The 24,353-nt window shown below is 39.1% G+C and overlaps 1 protein-coding gene across 1 annotated transcript in view; it reads right to left on the reverse strand.

The window, feature by feature from the left end:
* The window catches only part of il11ra (interleukin 11 receptor subunit alpha), a 50,772-nt gene extending 34,011 nt beyond the window's left edge, over positions 1-16,761 (reverse strand). The window contains exon 1 of the mRNA XM_084382607.1: positions 16,620-16,761. The gene's annotated coding sequence lies outside the window, so the exon portion shown is untranslated. The remainder of the gene's footprint in view (positions 1-16,619) is intronic.
* Between the last annotated feature and the right edge of the window lie 7,592 nt (positions 16,762-24,353).

Below are 24,353 nucleotides of genomic sequence, written 5' to 3' on the forward strand. Positions count from 1 at the left end.
CAAGTCAATAAGCCAGTAGGTTGGTTGGCCAACTAACTCTGCCCAGTTCTGCTTTGCCGCACTCCTATGATGATCTGCAGTGTGAGTTGTGAGTTTGTGTATTTCTGTGTGTGTGTGTGTGTGTGTGTGTGTGTGTGTGTAACGTACATTTGACTGGCGCCATGCTACTGCTGGGAGCAATTATAAAGACATGAAGCAGATAGTTGAAGATCGCTGTTTTATGCAACACTGAGAAACACATGCGCATGAATATACGCCAAAAAATATGATAATGTCATAACAATACAAATAAATTCAATCACAGAGGATCCTGTAGGCTCGGATCACACCTGTCATGCTCCAACAAACTATCCAGTAATGAAGTTTAGACTTTTTTTTATCAGTAACACACTTACTTTTCCTGATTTATGTTGCCTAAACCATAGTGATAAAAATGCCAATTATATTCATCCCAAAATCCACACATATTGGCTTCTTTTAAACGTATTTATATTTATTTTTTAATATCCATATACAGGAAAAACTGTGACAACTGTGAACAAAGTTATTTTTATATTCCTGGGACACTGAGATGTCCCTCTATTTATTCATATATTTTTAGACATGTATGCAGGCAGGAAAGCCAAAAGATTTCAAGGTGTGTGAACTCTGTTTTTTTCCCCCCTAAAAATGGTCCTTGACCATGTATAGTCTTAACTCACCTGATGGAACTTTGAGCAGCCCACGTCATTGTGAAAATAACAATATGTGTGACCAACCCTCAGCCTTTTACAGTCTTTTTGGGAAGATTATCTGCATTCATATGCTTGTAAATAAAAAAGCCATCTCTCCACTCCAACTCCATTCTCACATCTCAAACTGCTAATCAGATTGTAAACAGTGACCAGGGCACTGAAGAGGAAGTCTTGGATAACCAGATATCCTGTAGCACTGAAACACTGGCCGTTGCCCCCACAGGATAAATCAGCACGATACTTGATGGGTCCCAAGATTGAAAAAGAAGTAACATCACAGTGAGGTAGTTAAGAAAAAGACTTCATGGCACCATATTGGGTGTGAGTGTGTTTATGTGTGTCCAGGTTTATATGTGTTTGACTTTCACCCACAGATGACCTTTAACACAGCTGGCAAATAGCTTTCATCATGGGTTCAGGAGGAAGGAAAAACATGGGAAGCACATACCCCAAATTACACAAACATGTTAGGGCGCGCACACACACACACACACACACACACACACACACACACACACACACAGAAAAACCCGCCTCCCTGCCCACCACCCATACACACACACGCACTCTGACCGTCCTACACCCACACACACGACCCCTGTTCGCTGGAGCTATGAGTCACTCTGCTGGGAACTTCATGCTTTCCCCATTACTACCGACTGGCTGACTGACTGTCCCAACATGCTGAGAGAGAGAGAGAGAGAGAGAGAGAGAGAGAGTTAGTTTGTTAGGTAACAGAATAGAGATGAATGACAGGAGTAACAGAAAAAAAAGATAAAAAAGTAAGAGTGAGCGATAGAAGCGGTGAACCAAAAGTGTGTAAAATAGCGAGAGAAAACGAAAACTGACAGAGTGAAATCAACTGTGTTTTAAGTACCTCAGTGGTTGTTGACTATACACAAGGGCACAGTGAGATGGTAAGTTTAACTTCCAGTGACAGCACACTCCAAAACCAGAGGGAAAAACTATCCTCTGAGAGCATAAAACTCCGCCATGTTTTCTTGATTACTACTGTCTGACTGTCCGTTCAAAAATGCTGCTGGAAACGAGACAAAGAAAGAGTCAGAAGTACAGAATGATGTTAATGTGATCCACGTTTACATATAAGTTCATTCTATAAGTCCTGCTAGTCACAGACCTCTATAAACACACCACCGCCTGAACGTGAATACAGTTCATAAAGGCATTTACATTTGAATGTTCTAAACTAAACACTTGGTAGGTCTTTCATGGACAAAATCCAGGAAGTGAATTTATATGTGCAGTGTGTTTGGAATGAACTCCAGAGTAAAGATTAAAAGACCTTTACCTATAGAATAAAACATTGGCAGAATTCACCAGCTCTTTACAGTTCTCTATAATAAAGTTAGAGACACATTTTAGTCAGTAGCAAAGAGACACTGAGGTTCGATACGCTGCCCTAAAGCCACCATAGATCAACACGGAAAACACTCACATACTGCTAAGTATGTTGGAAAACCCCCAGAAAATGAGCTTTCACACCAACAATGGACACAAAACAATAAAAATAAAAACAAATCAAACTAATGAGCTCTTAGCACTAAAGGACGCAAATCCAAACCAAATGGAAAAGTGGAAACAAAGAAAAAATATCAAATAAAACGAACAGCCAACTCCCTTTGGTACATCTTGTGCTGTTATGTTTATAATTAGGGGTATGTCACATGTTTCCAGCTGTATAAATGCACAACTAAGTTATAAGCATGATGAACTTGCATCATTTGACCACAGGGAGTAATTCTCTCCATGTGATTGGCGCTTTCTAAACTCTACACTCATCATTTAGAATTTGCTTTTATTTAATTCATTGCAGATTGGGCAATAGAAATGAAATTCAGAGAAGAGAGGGAAGGAGCCTGAAAAAAAGAGAGAGAAGGAGAAAGAGAGAGAAGGAGGAGGGCAGAGAAGGAGAGACAACCACTGAACATTATGCAGTAGGATACAAACACTTGTATAGTATAAATCATCAAAGAAGAAAACAGCAGTGGCCGATGTTTATCTATTGTGTCACATCAATTTTGCGCTAGCATATTCATGAGCTATTGACTTGTGACAACTCTGCCGTAAATTTTAAAGGCTATATAACTACTGAAAAACAACTGAAAGGATTTCCATGAAACTTGGCTGGAAGATGGGTCTCACCCAGACTGGACCTCATTAACTTTAGGTGTGGATCTAGCTTAAGGGACAGGTTCAGGAATCTTTTTCCACTTGCTTTACCATCACCAATGGGCCATTTATCAACATTTTTCTGGGTTTTTTTGTTGTTAATTTTTCAGGGGACAATTTGATGTGCATCTCATATTTGGTGATCTTAAATTGTGGTTTAAAATTTAGAGTGATACAGGGCTATCAAGTTGGATATTGGATTGGGCTTGACTGCATTAAAGTGTTGGACCTTGGTGGAGGCAGTTTTACTATTAAAGGTGTTTCATAAATTTGTATGATTTAATTTGTGCTCTTTCAAAAATGTGTAATAAAGGGCTGAATGATTGTAAAACAGTTATTTTCTCTGGCACAAAAGGGGGAATAAATAATAACAAAAACAATCAATCAAATTGTTATTTTAAACATCTATATCTGTATTGACCCAAAATCTATTCACAGTTGGAGCCACCCTAATATAAACCCATTAACAAAAGAATAATTATATGTCACCCGTTTTCTGGTGAATGGGAATAATTACTGAACAGACAAGTTGGGTACCAGCTGGATTAACTCATTTAACAGCTGGATTACTCTGTAGTCTTTCCAAATGTGTAATAAGCACAACTTATTTTCATTGCTTCTACATTTTTGTGGCACAAAAATCTCAAAATAACTTGCATGCCAACCTGCACACTTGTACAATTGATATACAAGCCAGCACTGGTGGGCTACCACATTTCATTCCAAACATCGCCCGTAAACAACCATTAAAAACAGAAAAATAAAAAATAAAACAGTTTAGGCTGCATGTTTTTTATGCCACACTGAGTCAAATTCTCACTGGATCAGGCAAAAAGATCACGCAGTTAAGCAAACAGCCCTCATACAGCGTATGCCAGGCTGGGGCAAAAAACACACACACGCACGCAAACACACACACACACACACACACACACACACACCAACAGGTTGAGTTGAGCAGCACCGTGCACTGGAGGATCTACAGTATGACTATTGAGTCAAGGCAGACACTGGGACAAACAGACCATATATATGTCAGGCTGAAGCCAATACTGAAAAAGCTCATCTGCACTCTTCACAGCACAATCTACAGTGCGACTATCCAGACAAAACCAGACAGCAAAGCAAACATGTTAACTAATACAGCAGGATAAGTGGGTTACATTTTAATCAACATAACACAAGAAACAATCATGAGCAACCTCATTATTGTCTGAATTATTTGCTGGAAGCAGGATACAACGCAAACTATAACAAAGTCTCTGACAGAATAAACGAGTGACCAATAAAGAGAAAGCCCTCATCATCAGACTGTCTGGCTCTGCTGCTGCACGGTGCACAGACCTGGCTCACAAACAGCCCACTATCCAACCTGTTTGCTTGAGATAGTAAAGCAGATAGGAGGCTGATTTACAGTGCACCACCGTGATTTGGTTTCAAAGTTTGTTGATTTTGAGACGCACTGTGTTTGTGTGTACGTGTCTTGTGTGTGTATGTGTGTCTCTTGAGTGATCGGGGAGACAGATTAAGAAGCCTGTTTAAAGATCAAAGACAGTATGAGAGGGAGGGAGGTTTTAAAATCTGTCAGACCAGGCGAAGCTCTACATGATCTCTCTAGCTTAGATATTCATTTTACTACAAGACTGAGGTGATGTAAAGTTTTTCAGCTTTCAAGTACCTGAATCAAAGAGATCGGGAAGTAAAATGGCATTAGTTGTTGATGTTGATCTTTGGACAATGGATATGAAGTACACAAATGTAATAGCAAAATGGTAGAAGTCAGTCTAACTCAGCATTTGGGCTCCTTTGCTGCCTGTTTGTGAGATCAGTCAGCGCACTGACCTTTTCCATCCACTGCTGTTATGCAATTATTAAGAGTTAAACAGTTGGCATAGCTAATTCACCAGTCCAGTGCAATTAAAGCAGCACAGAAGAGGGAGTGGAGTCAAACCTCAAGCAATGGACGGAAATATGGCATCTATGTTATATCTTACATCATGGTTAATTTGCTAAGTCAGTTTCCATTTAACTTTTCATAATTGATATCCAACTTGTTCTGCCATCCCAAATGCAAAAAAATGTTTTTTGGACGTAATATTTTTATTTGCAGCATTTCCACTAAGGATATTTCATGCGCAAATAGATAATGTGCTTGAATACAGGTAGATGGAAATGCACCTAAACATATTAATGGTACAACGTGCTTTTTCCCATGCTGCCTTTTGCCTCTCCCCCTGGAATGTTATCTAACATATTAGCAATTGTTGACCGAGAAAAAAACATCTATTTAAAAATCATTAAACCAAACAAGGTCCATATGGTCATCAAATATGCTTATCTAATAGAAGACACAGAGACATGTTTCACCTCACTGTTATTTTCTAATGTGGAACATGGATTATTTATTATTTATTGGTCTTTTAATTTATCTTTAACGTGAATCAACTGAATCCCTACATGTACGGTACATGGACATAAAACTACAGTTTGTCCTTCAGCCTCTGATAGTTTACAAGTTAAGAGCAGTTTGTTTCTATTCTACTTTGAATGGTGGTTGGTTGGGATTTTGTGTATAAAAAAATAAAGCATGCTGCATTATGTCATTATGAAATATCTCTACACTGGCACGTACTCAAAACTTCAATTTTAAGAGTTTGACGCCATGCATTTGGCAAAAGAGAACAAAGGCTGGAGATCGTCTCTCATATCTATCAATTCTAAGTTGAAACGATTGATTTTCACGTCTGAGCAGTGTTTTCGAGATGCATTGATGTCAACACCAGCTGCTTGACTCATTGCAACCAGCCTTAACCCGGGCAATAAAACTGTCTTCAAAAGAACATTCAGTTTGGCAGAAAGATTCAAAGTGCAGCTGGCAGACATTGCCATATTTAGCCAACTCTGACCCACCATTTATTAAACTAAACTTGATAAAGAGTGAGCTCAGAACTCAGACATGATTCGGGCCAATTGCAATCAGCAACAATTTTCAAACAATTCATCGGCCCTAAATTAAGTTATTCATTATCATTAATCTTTTTTAAATTCATTTATTAGAAAAGATTTTTAAAAAGTACCTAGTTAAGCCTTTACTCATGGAGTGAAAAGTTCATCTAAACATCTTTAAGACATCTAACAATGAACTTGAAAGGCACATTAATTTACAAAAATGATTCTTTACTTAGTAAATAATCTGAAGAATCCACACAAACAAATTAATCTTTTAAGAAGAATAATGTAAATTGGCTCTATAAATGAATCCAAATGAGTCTACTACAGTAGAATAACCGGTTAACTAAATTGTACAAAATGGCACACAAGTCCTCTATAAATCTGGTATTAAAACATATACTGTAGCTTGAATCCAGATTGTGCTGTCACATTTAGCCATATTTCATTCATCATTAAAATGTATTCAGATTTATCATTCCCTCAAAAAAAAAAGTATCTCCATGTAGGGCTGCTCTTCGCACCTTATTTTCTTTTAAAGGTTCCCGCAGCTTCTGTCACATTCATTAAATCTATTGCTGAGTGTTGTAGTTGCCATGCATGTGATGACAGATGACACAATGTACTACCGTGGTGTTGCTTAGAGCTGTTGGAAGGACAGAGAATAGCACTACATCTAAGGCGAGTCCGGTCCTTTTCAAATAAAAAGTCATCATGAGGCCAGGATGCTAGGACAACACAGGACAACCCATATGAGATGCAATTGTGTCCTGATGCCATCCTTATGGAGAGGGATAGATAGTTTTAGCCAGTTAAAACTACTTCCACTGGAATTAATCTCTACGCTAGCAGAGCAACAAGATGAAAAACAGACAAAAAATTGGAATTTGGTCAGTCTAAGCTTGAGTGTGAACAGTCATTCATCACAGAAGCTTTGCTAGTATAGTCCTGGCTTCCTTCTCATCTGTTTCTGTCACCTGCCTGCCAAATCAGATATGATCACCATGCTCCATAACATCTATTCGCCCCTGTACAAGACTGCTAACGCTCCATGAAGACAACAAACACATGCAGGAGCGAGAAGCGAGGGAGGGAAAGTGAGGGCGGCAGACGGGTAAGAAGGAGAGCAAATAAAACAATAAAAAGGCAGAGGAGGAACAGGGAGAGAGAGATTAAGAGTGAGCGAGGCAGAAACAAAACTGAAAGGAGAGAAGACAAGAAGATAAAGAGAGGAAAAATAGAGAGGACGTGTGTTTAAGGTTGAAACAGGTTCACACTTACGTAGGCTGTCCAACATAATTATGTCATTACATTTACACACACATACACACTTTTGCTGCCCAAGAGACATCATTGCTAAATCATAACTTACTGTCACATAATTCAAACAGACAAGTCTATCAATTATGTATGACCAAAGCAGTAAAAATAGTCGCCTTGTTGCTGTAGAAACACATGAACACAACGTTGTCCACTGGAACTCTCCATCTACTCAACTATCAAATGCTTTTCTCTTTTTGGTCCATCTCACACTTTTATGGATTTGGATGGCACTATTACCTAAAGTGTTGAGAGGTGACCTTTTCAAACAAAGGGTGGCCTCTTAAAGCTAGACCACCCACAGCTATGTTTTCAGCATTAGCTGAAACTATCCAAAAGAAACATGAATAGGAGTGTTTTTAGTTTGTGCCAGTCATCCAAACTCATCTGTCCTCATCTAAAGATTCTTCCCTTTAGTGTCAGCACTCAGTCAGCACAATTGGATGTATCAGGGCTTGTTTTCATCATTTCAATGACGGGTGAGTAACAAGCTCAACGGGCTGGACTCATTTCTCTTTTAGCAATTGTTCAGTGTGTTTCATGCTAAACTGTTTGCATTTACAGTACAAAGCAAAGATATACAATAAATGGCAAATGGATGGTTAAGATCCAATACACACATTTAGAAATGAACAATAACTTCCAGTTCAAGCAGTTTATTTTAAAAATAATTGCCATTTCAAAAGCTTTACTTCTGGACACAAGAAGTCTCCTCCTTTACTGAAGTCCATTCTCAGTCTGGTGGATCATAACTGACTAGTGATGTCACTGTGTCCTGCTGGTATGTCCAGGTGTTAGACTGAGATTAACGGGGAGAACAGAGAAACTTTCCCCCTTCAGCAGATGAGTGTGAAAACAAACTCTGCACATACATCATTCTGCAGAGTGAAGCTCAAACATCCGAGTCAAGTAACAACAAGCAACTCGCATTTTTGAGTGGAGGGGGACTACATTTGCCACACACCGGAAATGTCTTTATTAGTCTTTTTTAAATACACACATAAGCCTGTGTAGAGGGACTATTGTAATACCATAAATCACTTCCTCTAAGGGCTGCAACCAGTTACTTTCATTATCAATTATTCTGCTATTTATTTAGTCAATTGATCATTTTGGCTCATAATGTCTCAAAGAAAGTGAAAAATTTTTTTGTTATTTGACAAACAAAATATCCAACTCACACATTCAACATCACTTTACATTTCTGCCTTATGAAACAATGAATCGATTCCCATCTTTTAATCTACTATTCAATTAAATGTTTCATCTCTATTGAAGAGACAACACGTTTTCTATAAAGGATACAAGCATCAATACAATTTCCATCCCATGGAAATAATAAAACGAATACATAAATATTATGGTCTGCTTTGGCCTGCACATTCAAAACTAACTCTTCCTCTCGTGTGGTGACTGTGGTGATGAAAGCTTTTGTATCATTTATTTGCTCATGCAAAATGCTTTCACAGAGACACAGTGATGAGTGTACTTGTAACTATACACAAAGGCACAGATACACTATTCACACCAGGAAATGTTCCTTTTCAACCACGTGTGTCACAGTTGAGGATCTGTCCAACAGTTGATGACACAGTTTGGTGAATCAGAGCTAGCAACCTTGAAGCAAGCAGCTACATCCCCGAACATTATCTCTCAAAGCCTCAGTGACAGAATGATCCACACTGTCTCAGGTTTAACCACGCTATAGTCGTTCTGGCTCAAAGCCATCACTGCCACAGTCTTTAGAGCCTGGACAGACGTAGCCAAAGCTGCGGTTAGTTGTACTTACTTTATTGTGTAAAATTGTATTCTCTTTTATCTGTTAAATGTCAAATGTCATCATTATTATCATAGCTTTTAAATCTATTTTATTGTATTTCTTTGTCATCCTTTTTATCTTTTCTTTGTCTTTTAAACCCATTTTATCTATTTTTTATTTTAATTTTTTTCACTTGTTCTGTCTGACCATTTGCTTGTCAGTCTTCTGTGAAGCACTTTGGACTGCACTAATTTGTATGAAAGGTACTATACAAATAAAGTTTAATTCAATTGATATAAGACTTTAGGGATTGGTGATTGCTAGTTCCATATCAATGTGTCTCTGGTACTAGAAAATGTGGACACAACTTCCAATAGAGACAGACATGAAACCACTAAATAAAGACAAATATAAGGGTCTCTCCCTTTACAGTAGCTCTCAGATCTCTTCACTGCTTCAGAAAATGTGACTCACTGAGACGGCAGCATTACATTACATCTTCAAATAACAAGATGGTGGATCTGATGCTCTAATTTCACGTTAGACACCAGGTTAACAAACAGAACATTTTCAGGACAGCAGTGACGGTAAATATGAACACCTGCAGGGTGGGAGTCAACACTCGGCAGCCAAAATGCTGGTACAGTTTTTGCCACAGCGGCTTGTAAATCAATCCACGGTATTCTTCATGCTGGTTTGGCAAGTAAGCACTCATGATTTGTACGTAGAATTTTATACCAAAGCAATCAATAGAGTGTTTTTCCAGCACAGACTAATATTCTGCCAAGTTCTAATAATCTCCCCAGTAAGCAGTGTTTTCTCAGTCAACAGTGCACTGGACAGAGTAGTTACAGAATATATGGCTAACCATAGATTTTGCTTTTACTGGAAAGATCGCAGCAATATGTCAAACAAACAGAGCAAATTCCATACACATACAGTCATTAATATTTGAGATATTGATACAACATATACAAACCTCACACAATCTCTTATTAAATAAAATGGCGAAATTGTAAAGAGAAGTCAGTGAATTTGGGGTTTATCTTACTCTTTGACCAATAGATGAAAATGTTATAGATTCCTGCACCGCACGCCTGTAGAGGTCCACAGGATCTTAAAGAACATTTGCATGGGAAGCACATTCTCTACATTTATCTTTCCTGGAACTTTCTGAGCAAGCCATTTTTCAGGATGGCCAGTTATTCACCCCAACAAGTGATAAGCACACGGTGGAGCTGTCGGCATCAGCCAGTACTCCACTGTTGGGCATATATTCATATATATATATATATATATATATATACACATATATTATTAAAATGGCGACTATTTTTTGTTTTGTATTTACTGTTTTTTATGTAACACTGTCGAAATTGAACAATCTTTGGTATTAACTTTATTAAGACTGTCAAACTGAACATTAGGGCCCTCTCTCTCTCTCACCCTAGTCCCTCCAACCCTCTCTGTGAAAAGTTACAGTGAAACTCAGGCTTTGTAACATTGGTAAAATAGAGAAACTTTAGTTTGGTTAAAGGACACAGTCTTTAACTTGAGTTGAAACGCTAGCAGAAGCTGTCTGTTTGCTATCAAGACAAGATCTAGAAACGTATGATTTAGTGGATTACATCGTTGGAATCTGTTCTATTTACAACGGACGATGGGCTGTTCTGTGGCTGAAGTGGCCATGTAAAACAGTATCTTGTGTCTTCTCTTGTATAAGCTAAAATCAACCTTGCCACCACAGTTTCATAAACGATGACACATGCTTGAGATCATGTAAACAGCACTATACTATGTATAAAGATTAATTAACAAATAGATGATGGCTATTAGTGGGCACATTAAACTAAAGACAACTTTAAGCTCATTCTGTTTAGAGATAGATCCATTACCTAAGTGCAGCTTGAAACTTCATACTCCTGCAGCTTCTTCTCTTACAGCTGCTGTGATGGCACGTTAAGTTAAATACACAAATGCAAAACAAGATGACCAAAATACGACATCACCTAAAAATAGTCTCCACTTGGGCTAATCAGTAACAAATATGATGCCATCTTCTGGTCTCAAACTGTAGCACAAAGACAATATTTCTATATCCAACAGGTTGGACAACTGTTTTTATAAGAGTGAAATAAAAGATGGAGTTTGTGACTCCAGTTATTTGAATAATGAAGTAAAAGATATAAATTATGACTTTATTTTAATTGCGGAGCTCTTGTCTGTCACTATTCAACACCATCCAACCCATGTTGAGGCTACTAAATTGCTAATATGTAATAATCAGTTTGTGTAGAATGTCTTTTTGTATTTTCTAAATTAAAAATTACTTGTATTTTAAAATCATACCAGTATTTACTTTGATATATTTGATAAGCAAGTATTTGTAATTTCTAACAAGATATGTTCTGATGTATTTGCGCTCATCTCTGATTGTCGGTCAATATATTTTCAATTGGTTCGAATTTCTTGGATAGGCATTCTTGTGTAATAGTCTTATTTAAGGTATTTATCCATCATACTATGAAATATGATAACAGGCAAGATGAAGATTATGTGAAATGATGGTGAGATATTTCCAGACTCTTCTGGCAAAAATATGTTCCTCAATGTAAAACAGATGCAGCAACCTTCAGATGTTTGGCATCAGTTCCCATATGCAAGAGCCAGTATAAGGTTTCTTTGCAGAGCCATTATGTATTTAATCATCCTTCACCCATCATACAGGGACATTTTTGTATCACTAAGGGCAGCTTTAGCTGTGCAAGCAGAAAAGAAAGTCCTCACTATCTAACAAATAATACACTTTCACTATCACCACACTATCGCTCTCCTTTAATGGTCAGTTGACCTCAAAGGGAAGCCACAGCCCAAAGCCACAAGATCAAGTGGCTTGACCTTGTGGCTTGGAGCTGTGGCAACTGTAGCAAACATAGACAATCGTAGTAAATGAAAAAATTAACAAGCCAGGTTGAGATTAAATAATTTTATATTGTTTCTAGCAGAAACTCCTGAAAAGCACTGAACAACTGAGCAGAGCTCCTGGTGAAGAAAGTGCACGAACAGCAGCACAAAGGAGGAGAAACACCCCACTCTAGGCCCCTCAAAGTTGGTTTAATATCAAGAGCTGGCTCTTTCTGTCTCTCCGTCTCACACACGCGCAAACACACACACGCACGCACGCACACACACACACACACACACACACACACACACACACACACACACACACACACACACACACACACACACACACACACCAAGAACAGTATGGCCTCAGACCTGGCAAGCAGCACTGAAGTTCTTGGAGCAGCTTTCTCTCTAATTTAAAGTTGATTGCTGTGGGCCCTCTGTGTGTGACTAGTGAAATATGAGTGTGGAGAAGCGAGTATGGAGGCTTGGACTGAGTTTAGCTCTGTGCGCTTGTGATTATGTGAGTGTGCGCTTGAAAGTATTGGATCGTCTGACTTTGTGCCTATGCATGTATACGTGCATGCGTGCGTCTGTGCGAAGGTCTAAGTGGAGCCTGTGCATACTTGTGTGCAAGTGTGCGCGTATGTGGTTTTTGGCCAGAGCTAGCGCAGAGATTGGACTGCCAGTGGGAGCTGTCTGCAGGGAATCAGGCGAAGCTGAACAGTACCTTTTCTCAAACTTGAATGAGGTGTTTCGAGGTGAGTTTAACTGAGCTGGACTAAAAAGTTAACTTAAGTATAATAAGTTAGGTCTTTGTATGTCTTTATTTATCAAACAGCAAAAACAAAAATGTAGTAATGTCAGGATTTTGATGGAGCAGTGAGGCAGATTTATTTTGGTTTAATCTTTCTCTGATTGGTTATTCTTATAAAATAGTCGTGTGAATAATTGTGTAATAATTTGAAAGCTACTTTTAAAAGTTGTTTTCTCACTTAACACTAAGCAGAGGTAATAATCTTGTTAAATCTAGCGAATTGGTGTTATCGGCAGCCTGGCCGATACATCAGGTGGCCGATATTAATATAGATATATCGTTGACAGACCATTATCAGCAGATCACAAATAAATCATATCAGCATGAATGTTGTCCTATATGTGCTGATATAGAAACTTTTTTGGGAGATGATGATACTGAAAAGGGTGTTTTTTTCTCTATCCGTCAGAGACAGACAGATTAACAGGTAAACAATCTGCCCTCTTCCCCTTCCATCTACAGTCAGTCACACATGCTTTGCAGAGAAAGAGAGATGTTCTCTGGTATTACATCCCTGCTCTAAACACTCCTCCCCACCCCTCTACATATCTTTGTCACAAGTGTTTGATAACCAAATTTAAAGGATCACTTAACAAGTGGATTTGTGTTTGTAAAAAAATATTTTATCTCTCATCCTGACTGGTTTCAAAGTTGTAGATGTAAGCCATGTTTGAAATGTCACTATTCTCAGATATCCTAGCACCTCGGATTTCCCTTTCTTTTTTAGATATCCCAGCAGCCGCTGAATCAAAAAAACACATTTGTTCACTGAGTTCATTTCTAAATAATCTTTTTACAGACTTTTTGGTCACAATGTTTGTAAAACGAAAATACACTCCAGTTTTCCTGTTATAGGGACAGAGGACATGGGAATCCATGGGCAGACTAACTTGCCAGAGGTAAACAGCAAGGTGCCTGCTGTCTCTCGTTTTTTTCTTACTCTGTGTACATTTAGTTTCGCAGCGGTGAAGTGGTCAAGAGAGTGGAAGAGCTGATGTTCTGTAAGACAGTTTCAAAGCCAGCTTTCTTTAATGTAACCCAGACAAGCTAGAGATTAAAACTAAGGAACGTCTTCCAGATCAGGGCCACCCAGTCTGTGAAGTGAAATCCATTAACAGTCAACACTACTGTAACTGACAGAAAAACTGCAGGGAGTGGCCAGGTGTTTGGCTCCTCTCTCCACAGAGCTCATAGTAACTCTGGCTAGGAACAAACAATTACCTTTAATCACTCTGCATAGACTCAACAGACAAAGTTAAATTAGCTGAATGCATTTCAAAGCAAAGAAAGTGTGATCCAACTGGGAACCACTGAAAACCTGGGGCATATTAGCATGGCAAGACTGGCTGCCTGTCTTTCTATTTTACCACCACAGGGGGAAAATTGCCTCCAATTGGTCAACAGACAGCCAACAAACTACAGTCTGAGTGTAAACTCTCCCAGCCCATTTCTCAAGCAGCCAGCAGTGACAAACCACAGAGAGGGAAAGTCAAAAATTGGTCAATAGTGTAAAATGCGACTGGGCCAATCAAATAAAAAGCCAAATGTAATGGGACAACTAAACCCCGAAAGATGGCAACACATGACGAACTCTGACCAAACCAGTAACAGCCTGAGCCACTTCTGAGCTTATTACACCAGACTAAAACCTTTAATTAATCCTTGAATTCCCCCCTTTGTCAACATTTAAAGCAAGGAGTAAGAGTGTAAGCCACCATTTCATGACAAAGAAGTTCGTACAGCTTTATAATAGTACATTTCTAGTACTTTCAAGGAACCTAAACCAAAAGTTTCCAGACTCTTGAAGCCTTAACGTCACATCTACATTTACAGAATTATTTTATTCCAACAGCAATCAATGTGTATTGTCACTTTTAGTCTTCTGATCATGATTAATTTCTAAATTTCGACACCCAGAGACAACAAACTGATATGACGATGGGATTGTTTCATTTCAAATATGAAACATTTTTTTAATTTTAAAAAAATAAAGCATTTTGCATTTTATATCTGAATTCAAATGCATGTTCTCAACCTTAAAACCATAAGACTTCAAATTAAGCACTGTCCAAAGTTTCAAGACATCATACAAACCCTGAAATGCTTTTAGATTTAATCATACATGTGTACATTCATAAATCATGATCCAACTAATTAATATCCAATGCGTCATTTTCTGTCAAATCAAAAAATAGTTATAATAACATCAACCAAAACCAGCGATCCAGCACAAAGACTCAAAAGTTGTTAACACATGAATGAAAATCTCCTTCAGTTGCCTATACAACACGATCTCTGTGCACTATGTCATCTCTTTGAAGCACAACAGACTGGCCTGGTTGATAAACATGATCGTACACTGACGTCACATTAGGATTTGTGGCTACGGGTCAAATTCTGCCACTGATTCGCAATGTGCAATGATACACAGAGATGCAACAACACAGATCTAAATCTCCCCCCTAGACAACTTAACCTTGACTTTCTTAGTGGCATAAAGCTACAGAAGACATCACACGAACTTTGACCCAAATTCTGCTAAAAACAATTTTAGAAAGACCAATAAACCAAGCTCATTTTGAGCAAAAGCACTCACAGCCTCGTCTCTCTGCCCTTCTTCTACCACCTACCTTCCCCTCTCCTGCTCCAGAGACGCCCCCAGGCTTCGTCTTTCTGCTCGGTCTGTTTGCATTCCTGTTGAGCTCTATTTAAAGGCTTGATCACTCCACTAGCTAGAGGAATGCACATCTGTAGGGAGACCCCGTCCCACTGTCTGTCTTTTTCTGTCTCTCTCTCACTCACTCGCTGTCTGTCTGCCTGTCTGTGTGTGTGTACAGCAGTTATTTCTAATTGCGGGCTCAGTGCATTTGCAGTTGCCCTTCAACTATAATTGTGCATATAACAATACAAAAAGAGAGAGCAATATGAAGACTGATTTTGTTTATCAAATCAACAAGTGCTTTTGGATGACGCACAGTTTTCAACACTTGTGCTTTTGATTGAGCTCTTTATATACCTATGAATAAATGACAAATATACAGTGTTGCATACACATAATGGTATAGCTTACAACTTGCCACGTAACGTAACATATCAGCTACGAGTCTAGAAAAGTTAAAGGTGCAGTATGTAGTTTTGGGGAAGACATTTTAATCAGAAGAGAAATCACTGACTGATTTTTTCAGCCTAAACAAATTAAACAAACAAGCTCTCTTTGTTTTCATGACTGAATAAACTGAATAAACAAACTGATCTTAAAGGACAACACAATTTCATACAGTTTTACTTTGTTTATGTGTGGCGGACCCTGCCACCTTTCCAGCTTCAAACAGTGTTCTGGGACCTTATTTTCCTCTCAGGACAGATTATGGAGAAAATAAACATTTCTAAGTTTGTATTATTACCTCATTAATATTGTAAACATTTCAGTTCTGAATGTTAATGTCTTCTCCAAAACTACAAGTGCCCCATTAATTCATTCAAACAACATATTACATTTTAAATTAAGCCACATTTCTTTAATAATACTAATGCTCCACTTGTGTGTCGCCACTTTCTTCTTCCTTTAAAATTAAACTTGAACCCAAAAATCACAGCTGAAGCGACATGTTACTTCAGTTTTCAGTGAAGAAAAGAGCTCATGTTCACTTTATCCCATAATTTTCAGACATACAATCACAACACATGACAGAATAACGTTAATTTCTGTGACAAAATGACAGGCCATTGAATTAAAAGACATGTTGCCACACAAGCTAAAAGAGAGCAAACATGTTAGCTAGCAGCATGACACATCCCCACGGTGAACAACATTGGAGTGTTTCCCCTCTCTCTTCCCTCCTGTCCCGCGTACTGAGGCGGATAAACTTTTCGGCCCCCCGCACACGCAGCTTCCCCGCCAGCTAGCGCCCTCCTCCCCGGTTTAAATCACACAACTTACCTTGGAAAATCTCCCCGAGTCAAACAGGCATTATTATATTGTCGCCTTCCATGGCTGGGAGTTTGTCGAGTTGATCTTCGGCACCCCGGAGAGACTGCAGACGGGCTAGCGGGGCAGGAGAGCAACAAAGTCGGACAAGGAGGTGGAGGAGGGGAGAACGGAGGCCAGACGAGTCGGCCGACGCCTCGTTGGAGGAGCCGGCTGTCAATCATTCGGCTGAGTGGGCGGGACCTGACTGTAAAGGGATTATGGAGGCTGAGCTATCAGCACTGATCCCAGGTCAGAGGGCTGAGGAATGTGGCGTGGACGATTAGATGCAGCAGGATTATGATGCTTTTCATATTTGCGTCACCTGTTTACTGAAGTTTTGGGGTAAACACGCATTGAAAGGTGTTATTTGAAACTGTATGCAGAACTTTTATTGCAATAATTTTAATTAATTTTAGTGTAGTAATATATTAAATGACCAAATTATTCATGCAGTGGGTTAACATATAAAAGCCAGTCATACAATTTTACTATTTCTTTTGAAAATGCATACTTACTTTTTTAATTGAATTAATAATTTATTTTAATGTATTGATTCAGTATTTAATTTGGATCGACGTCATCTCAAAATAATCGTGAAAGTATTTACAATTTGTTTTTTCATTATGAGTTTTTGTCTTAGTTTAAAGAGGCATTATGTAGTTTTGGAGAAGAAAATCAAACTCAGAATTTTAATATTTACAATATTAATGAGGTAATAATACAAACTCAGAAATATTTATTCTTTTCATTACTGAACAAACAAGCTGTTCTCAGAGTAAAATAAGGTTCGCAGAACACTGTTTGAAGCTAGAAAGGTGGCAGAGTCCGCCACATATAAAGTAAAACAGTATGAAATGTTGTTGTCCTTTAAGGTCAGTTTGTTTATTCAGTCATGAAAAACAATTAAAATTTCTTCCCCAAAACTACATACAGCAGTGCACCCTTAAAGAGCCAGCGTGTAGAATTGAGGAGGCTCCACTGTATATTTGTCGAAATTGAATTTAATACTTAAATACTTAAATTTCATTAGTGTATAATCACCTGAAACTACAAATTATTGTGTTTCAGTTGCCTTATCATGAGCATTTTATATCTACATATTGCATATTGCACCACCATGTTTCTATAGTAGCCCAGAACAAACAAACCAAACACTGGCTCAGGAGAGGGCCTTTCACGTTTGTCCTGTTTTTAGCGGCGACTACAGGAGATGGTGAGGTGAGGGGTATTCAGTTGGTTGCAATCTGCAAACTCAAGGCTAGATGTCACAAACACACTACATACTGGACCGTTAAGGAGAGCAAAAATGGTTAAATAAATAAATAGATAAATAAATAAGTGCCAAGAGAAACACATTTAAATAACATGAATTATCTCAATTGGTGGTAAGAACATTGAAGACACGAGGGACAATTTGTGTAAACAGTGTTGTCTCCCACTAATTGTTTACATATGTGAACAAAGGCACATACCAACAATAGCACACAAGTGCTGTTTTCCTCGAACCGCTCATTACAGTCAGACCGATCACAACTGACTGTCAAATAGAATGTAATTGTCCTGTGATGGAATGTAACTAAGTACATTTACTCAAGGACTAAGTACAATTTTGAGGTACTTGTACTTTCGTATTTTCATTTTATACTATTTTATACTGCTTCTCCACTACACCTTTAGGCATCAATAATTATAATGCAATAATACAATAATACACAATCCTGGAGCCAGTAAAATAAATCATGACATAATATGTTTTTACTGTGAGTCCTACTGCTTCAGACAAGTGTCTGATTTATTATATCATTTATTATGTCGCTCACCTGCTCCACGATGAGTACTGAAACACATTAAACCCATTAATGTTCCCAGTGCTCTGTGCATAACCAGACAATAAGCTGGATGACTGTAACAGCTCATTATCCAAAGCGGTGACCTTTTGTCCTCCCTGGTGAATGTAGATGGAGGTGGAAAAACACATCCGTCAGTGAAACAGTCCGATACACAGCCTCGAAATGACCGTAGGGTAGAATCAACAGCACTCTGATACAATGTCAACAGAAATGGAAGAGTTTCAGCTTCACTAAGATTTACTGCAGGGGTGTCATGTTAGATTGAGTCTTGCCTTTAATGGTGCATGATTATAGCACATGTCATACAGATTATATTCAAGATTTAACTGTTCAGTAACACATACCTAAACTACTTATTTTTCTCAAAGAGTTTTCTTGTCATTTATAACCTCGAAAAACAGTTTCAATAGTCAACAGTAGTAGAAGGCTGTGTGCTCTATTTCAGGCTGTTTATTTGTGCAGTAATGTTGACCTTTGACCTGCACAGACTGTACAAGAACAATCTGGATGAAAGCTGTGGCAGTTGGTTTCCAGTCCACTCATTAGGCAAACAAAACTGACATCAATTATTTCATAGAAAAAGGGGGACTTTCCATTTTAAACAAATCCAGACACCCCCTTACTGACCCTGAGCTGTCAGTTGCTGCTTGGAAGAGTTACAGTACGCCTCATTAGGAACAGGAGGGCAGCGGATGGCGTCCAGGCCGAGAAGACAATTTTGTTTTCAACTATTTTAGACTGTTACATTTTTATTATTTTGTTTAGTTGCGTCAGACTGGTGTTTGAGGCCATGTTTTGTGGACTAGACTGCATCTGCTCGTTTTTTTTTTTCTGACTGTTTGTCCATCTGCGTGGCTTTTTTCTTTCTTTTTGTCTGCCGCTGAGTTTATCTGCCCGTCCATCTGCCTTACTGAATGAGCCAATCTACCTGTCAGTCTGTTCCCTGCCTATGCTTCTTCTCACCTCTTTATCTGTGCTTCCTCCGTCAGATTTTTGTCTGTTATTTGCTTATCTGTGTTTATGTTGCTATACTTCTAACTTTCACATCACTTATCAATACCTCTCTTATCATGGCATGTCCATGTTCTTGCGCATCATGACCCTAGGCTTCATATTAGCGATTACGGTTCTGTTTGTTTCTATTATGCATATCGTAAAATTTAATAGAAAGTAAATCGTCTTCCTTCTTTCTTTCTGTTTATAATAGAAACTGTAAATTAATATAGATTTATAATGTGCCGTACGCTGCTCATGTTTTATTGTCTGACAGTAGGACAATAGCACATTGGCTCTGATCACCAGGCCTCAGTGCTTTTAAATCTAAATTTAAATCATAATGTTTACTTAGTGCGTTCGAGTTTCTTTGTAATCAAACACAATGGTCAGTGCATTGCCAGACTATGACAATGCAGTAATTCAATCTTGTCAACCACCTGTTGCATACTGTGACACAGTGTTGCTTCCCCCTGCTGGACTTTCTGATTCATTACATAAAGAGTAAAATCTGCAGGCTGAAGAGTGGAATTTGCATTTATCATTTACATGAACACCAGAAACCTCAGGACATCAGATTTTTATCGTAAACCTGTGTAGGCTATATTTCAGTGGATGTAGGTTTATGCTGTTTGAACATGTTCATTGATAAGACACACTGTGAAACGTGTTATAATTATTGTAATTTCAGTCAGTAAATTACTGGCTAATAATTGCAGTAAATTCACATTAGTATACAATTATTACAGTTATATACATTAAAGTCACAGTAATGTATTGTGTTTTTACAGTAACCAGACACTGTTGTACCCTAATCACAGTATTTACTCATAATTTACCATAATACCACCTTCTTACTGGAACTCGCAATGATATATATGTATGTATATGTATGTATACACACACACAGACAAAGCAATTACAGACACAGTTGTCTCACTGCCACAATCAGGACGAAAACACAAGCTATCGCCTGTTGCTGAGAGAAAATGTGTATGTGTGTTTTGCATCAACATAAGCTGAGAGACTGCCGAGAAAGAAAGAAGCCCTTGCTCCAGACGAGGCACCTTAAAGCTGGACTGAAGTTTGCTGCTGATCACATGGACAAAGACAAAGCCTTCTGGAAGAAAACTCTGTGGTCAGGAGAAACAAAAATTGAGTTGTTTGACCACAATGACCAGCAATATGTTTGGAGGACAGAAGGTGAGGCCTTTCAGCCCAAGAACACCATACCTACTGTCAAGCATGGTGCTGGTCGTACTGTATTATGCTGTGGGGCTGTTTTGCTGCCTGTGGATCTGGTACTCTAAACAAAGTAAATGGAATAATGAAGAAGGAGGATTAGCTCCAAATTCTTCAGGAAAACCTAAATTTATCAGTCAGAAGATGATCTAATGATCCCAAACACACATCAGAAGTGGTAAAGGAATGGCTTGAAGGCTGGCTGACGGGGCTGGCGATGCCCTAGGTAGCGACTTGCACCAGGGTCTATGAGAGGGCGAGGCCCCAGATAGTCTCGGCATGCAATGCGTTAAATGTGACTCTATTATTGACATACTAGTATCATATGAGCGGAAGGCTTATTATATGCACATCCCGGAGGTGCAAGGCTGTCAGGAAATCATGTGAATGAAAAGAAGGTAATGCCACAGGAGCACGAGTACAGAGGAGACACAGGATGAAAACAGGATACAAACAGGCGAACCAACGAAGAGTGAGAGAGAAACACAGGCTTAAACACACAGGAATGATTGATGGAATACAGTTGAGCAACAAAAAGGGCGGTAAAACAGAGCAGGCAGATAAATGAACAAAAAGCGAGCTGTAGTGCTGGTTAAGTCCAAAATCCAAAATCCCTTAATTCAAAAAACAAGCAACAAAAAGGGAACAAATACAATAACAAGATGGAGGCAAGACAACAGCGGAGAACAAACCATAAAGCTGTGAGGAACACATGAGGAACATGAGGAACACACAAGGACCGGGGAACAAATGAAGGAGGAAGACAGGACTGATGTGGGGAAACAGATGAGCCAACAAAGAGTGAGGGAAGAACAGGCTTAAATACACAGGGAGGGAAAAACAGACAGGATAATCCTTTAACATAAAACAGGAAATCACCAACTAAAAACCCAGACCATGAAACATGAGATTGTCTGTGTTCTGGCGAAAAAACTAACTACAAGATTCTGTCACATGAAGACTTGATATACCAGTTTATTCATTTAATATCACTATGTAATGTATGTAAGTCTTTAATAACATTATCAACTAAGTCTTGCAGGTTTTATTGTTAGTAATTCAGTGATTCTTCATGTTACTCACCCTGTTGTATGTTTTAACTCGGTTGCAGATGGCTGTCAGAGGTATGCTCATGCCTACACATCTCCTGTGAGTCTTAATGTCATTTTGAATGAATAATTCACCCCATTGTAGCCTCAGGTGCTGCCACTGGCCGACCCCAAACACCACCCAGAGGTGACAATCACCGGACCCCCGCAGCACCTCCGTGTGGTAACACAGGATAACAGCAGGGGCTCTGGGAAAAGCGTTGGCCCACCAGAGAGAATATATAAAATATTCATGACTTGTTTTTCTGATGACAGGACTCATGCAACAAACCTGCTTCCAGAACCTGAACCAGAAGAAGACGGCAGCCGCGGTCCAGACAATGGACCTGTGCAGATGAGGCTGTCACCTCACCATGTGCTTCCTCTGTGGTGGCAGATTTATGATGCTCCTCACACACAGCACTGAAGAAGCTCTCAGCATCTGCTCGTCTCCATGTGCAAAAATCAAGACGGAGGAGCTGACGACTGAATGAGCTGGAAATGTTTCAGCTACAGTACCAGCTTTACCTCACTGAATGTTTCAAAGTTAAATAAACTGACTGACTGCATGTTACATGATCCAGTGTTCTGTGAGGTCCTTCAGCCTCAGTGATGTTGGGTTAACATGAAGCTTCTTAAATACTGAATCCAAAGCAGGAGTCACAATATTTGTATGGGCTAAAATGCGTCAAAACAACTTCTTTACCGTGAGCCTGAGTTTTCTGGACAGCTTCAAGGCCGCTGCTTGCTGAGTATTTTAATAGGTTTTACCTGTCTGATTAAAATAATAATGTGGTCTGTATGGCTGAGCCCTGGAGAGCTCCTTACACTGTGACAGTCCTTATGACACCATCTACTCGTACTTGAGTAAAAGTAAAATGATGTGGTATAATATTACTTTGGTAAAAGTTAAAATCACCTGTAAGAGCAAATCACTGGAGCTGAAGACTGCCATGATGTACATTTACAAGTGTATGTAAACTTTTGACCATTACTGTATATACATATATACAATTATTGCAATTGATCATCTTTACATATTATTTTATATATTTATTACAGTATTTTAAGTACTGTAGTAAACTATTATATTCAGCGGACTGGGACACAATGTAATGGTGGTTGGCTCCTCCTGCAGTGTTAACAGACTGAAACTGGAACCCCATCAATAAAAAAAAAAAGCATCACTGGTTTCTTAGTCAGTGCTGCGTTAAATGTGTTAAGTCTTTTTTTGTCCTGCCAACTAACAGTCAAACAAACAACTCTGTATACTTCCAACAACTAACACCCACAGTCAAGACTTAAAACTGAGAGCTACAACAGCGGAAAGTTTCATGACATTTAATCAGCCTACCACTACCAAATGCAGAAAATACTGTGATTTTAACTGATAAAAGTGGGTATGAGCACTTCATCCTCATGCAGCCCACGCACATTCACAGTGAACATTGATACAAATGAGATTGTTGGGCTGTGCCTATTATTCAGATGCTGTTTTTATACTCATTGGTGACGATTCTACGTAATCCAGTTCAAGGTAAAATGCTGTATCGTAGGCAACTGGACTCTTTTCAGTGCCTTGAAGACGTTTCACCTCTCATCCAAGAGGCTTCCTCAGTTTTAACTAACTAGAGGGGAGTTGCAGGCTTTTAAACCATGTGTGGGCGTGTCCTTACAGAGTCGTTAGGGCCACTTGTGAGTCTGCTACCCAACCGACATCCTTGTGGGTCGTTAGGGCTAGGTGGGCCCAGGTGTGAATGGGTGTTAAGCTGTCTGGGGAGGGAACTCTGGACAGCATTGTAAGTGGGTGATACGTAGTGTCATAGGCCAACTTTGGGTCAACGACGAAAGGCCTTTGCTGGAGCCAGTGTTTGGTTTGTCCATTCTGGGCTACTGTAGAAAGGTTGGGGTGCAACATAGCGGACTCTGTTGAGGAGGATCTGCTCTCTCTGTAGATATAAAGGACTAATTCTAACTAATTCTACAAATGTAAATTAGCTTATAGCTAACTCTGGTACAGCTAAGATGCTGTGCACTGTCCCCATGAAACAAACAAACAAACAAACACATAATCAAATACATTTCTGGCCCTAACCCTTCGTAAATCCAACACACTGGACCTTTTAATAGTTGACAAATAATCACGTAATTGCAGAGGTAGGGACAACCTGAAAATAAAGTCACCCTCCCTGTGTCAGTCAGCCAAATCATGAGGCCTTACAGCTCATTTGGCTCCGTTCCACCCGCTGACGTCTGTGTATTTATTCACCGCTATCAGAACAGTTAAAGCACATGATAACAAATGCTCTGGGCAGGATGTTGATGTATCTAGAACTGGTGTGTAATGCGGTTCTGTTGTGAGCTATAGTTTGCACTGTGACTCACCGCAGGGGTAACCAGCTGAGATTGAGTCAGGTCTCCACAAACGGGCCTCTTCCACTCGTGTAAAGGAACCAAAGAAAATCACTCACATCCAGCAGGCTGCACACCCACATAACACACATGAATGCAAACAAACAAAGAGGCCAGAA

This window comes from Pagrus pagrus (genome assembly GCF_965226575.1).
Source record: "Pagrus pagrus genome assembly, chromosome: 19".
NCBI classification, from domain to species: Eukaryota; Metazoa; Chordata; class Actinopteri; order Spariformes; family Sparidae; genus Pagrus; species Pagrus pagrus.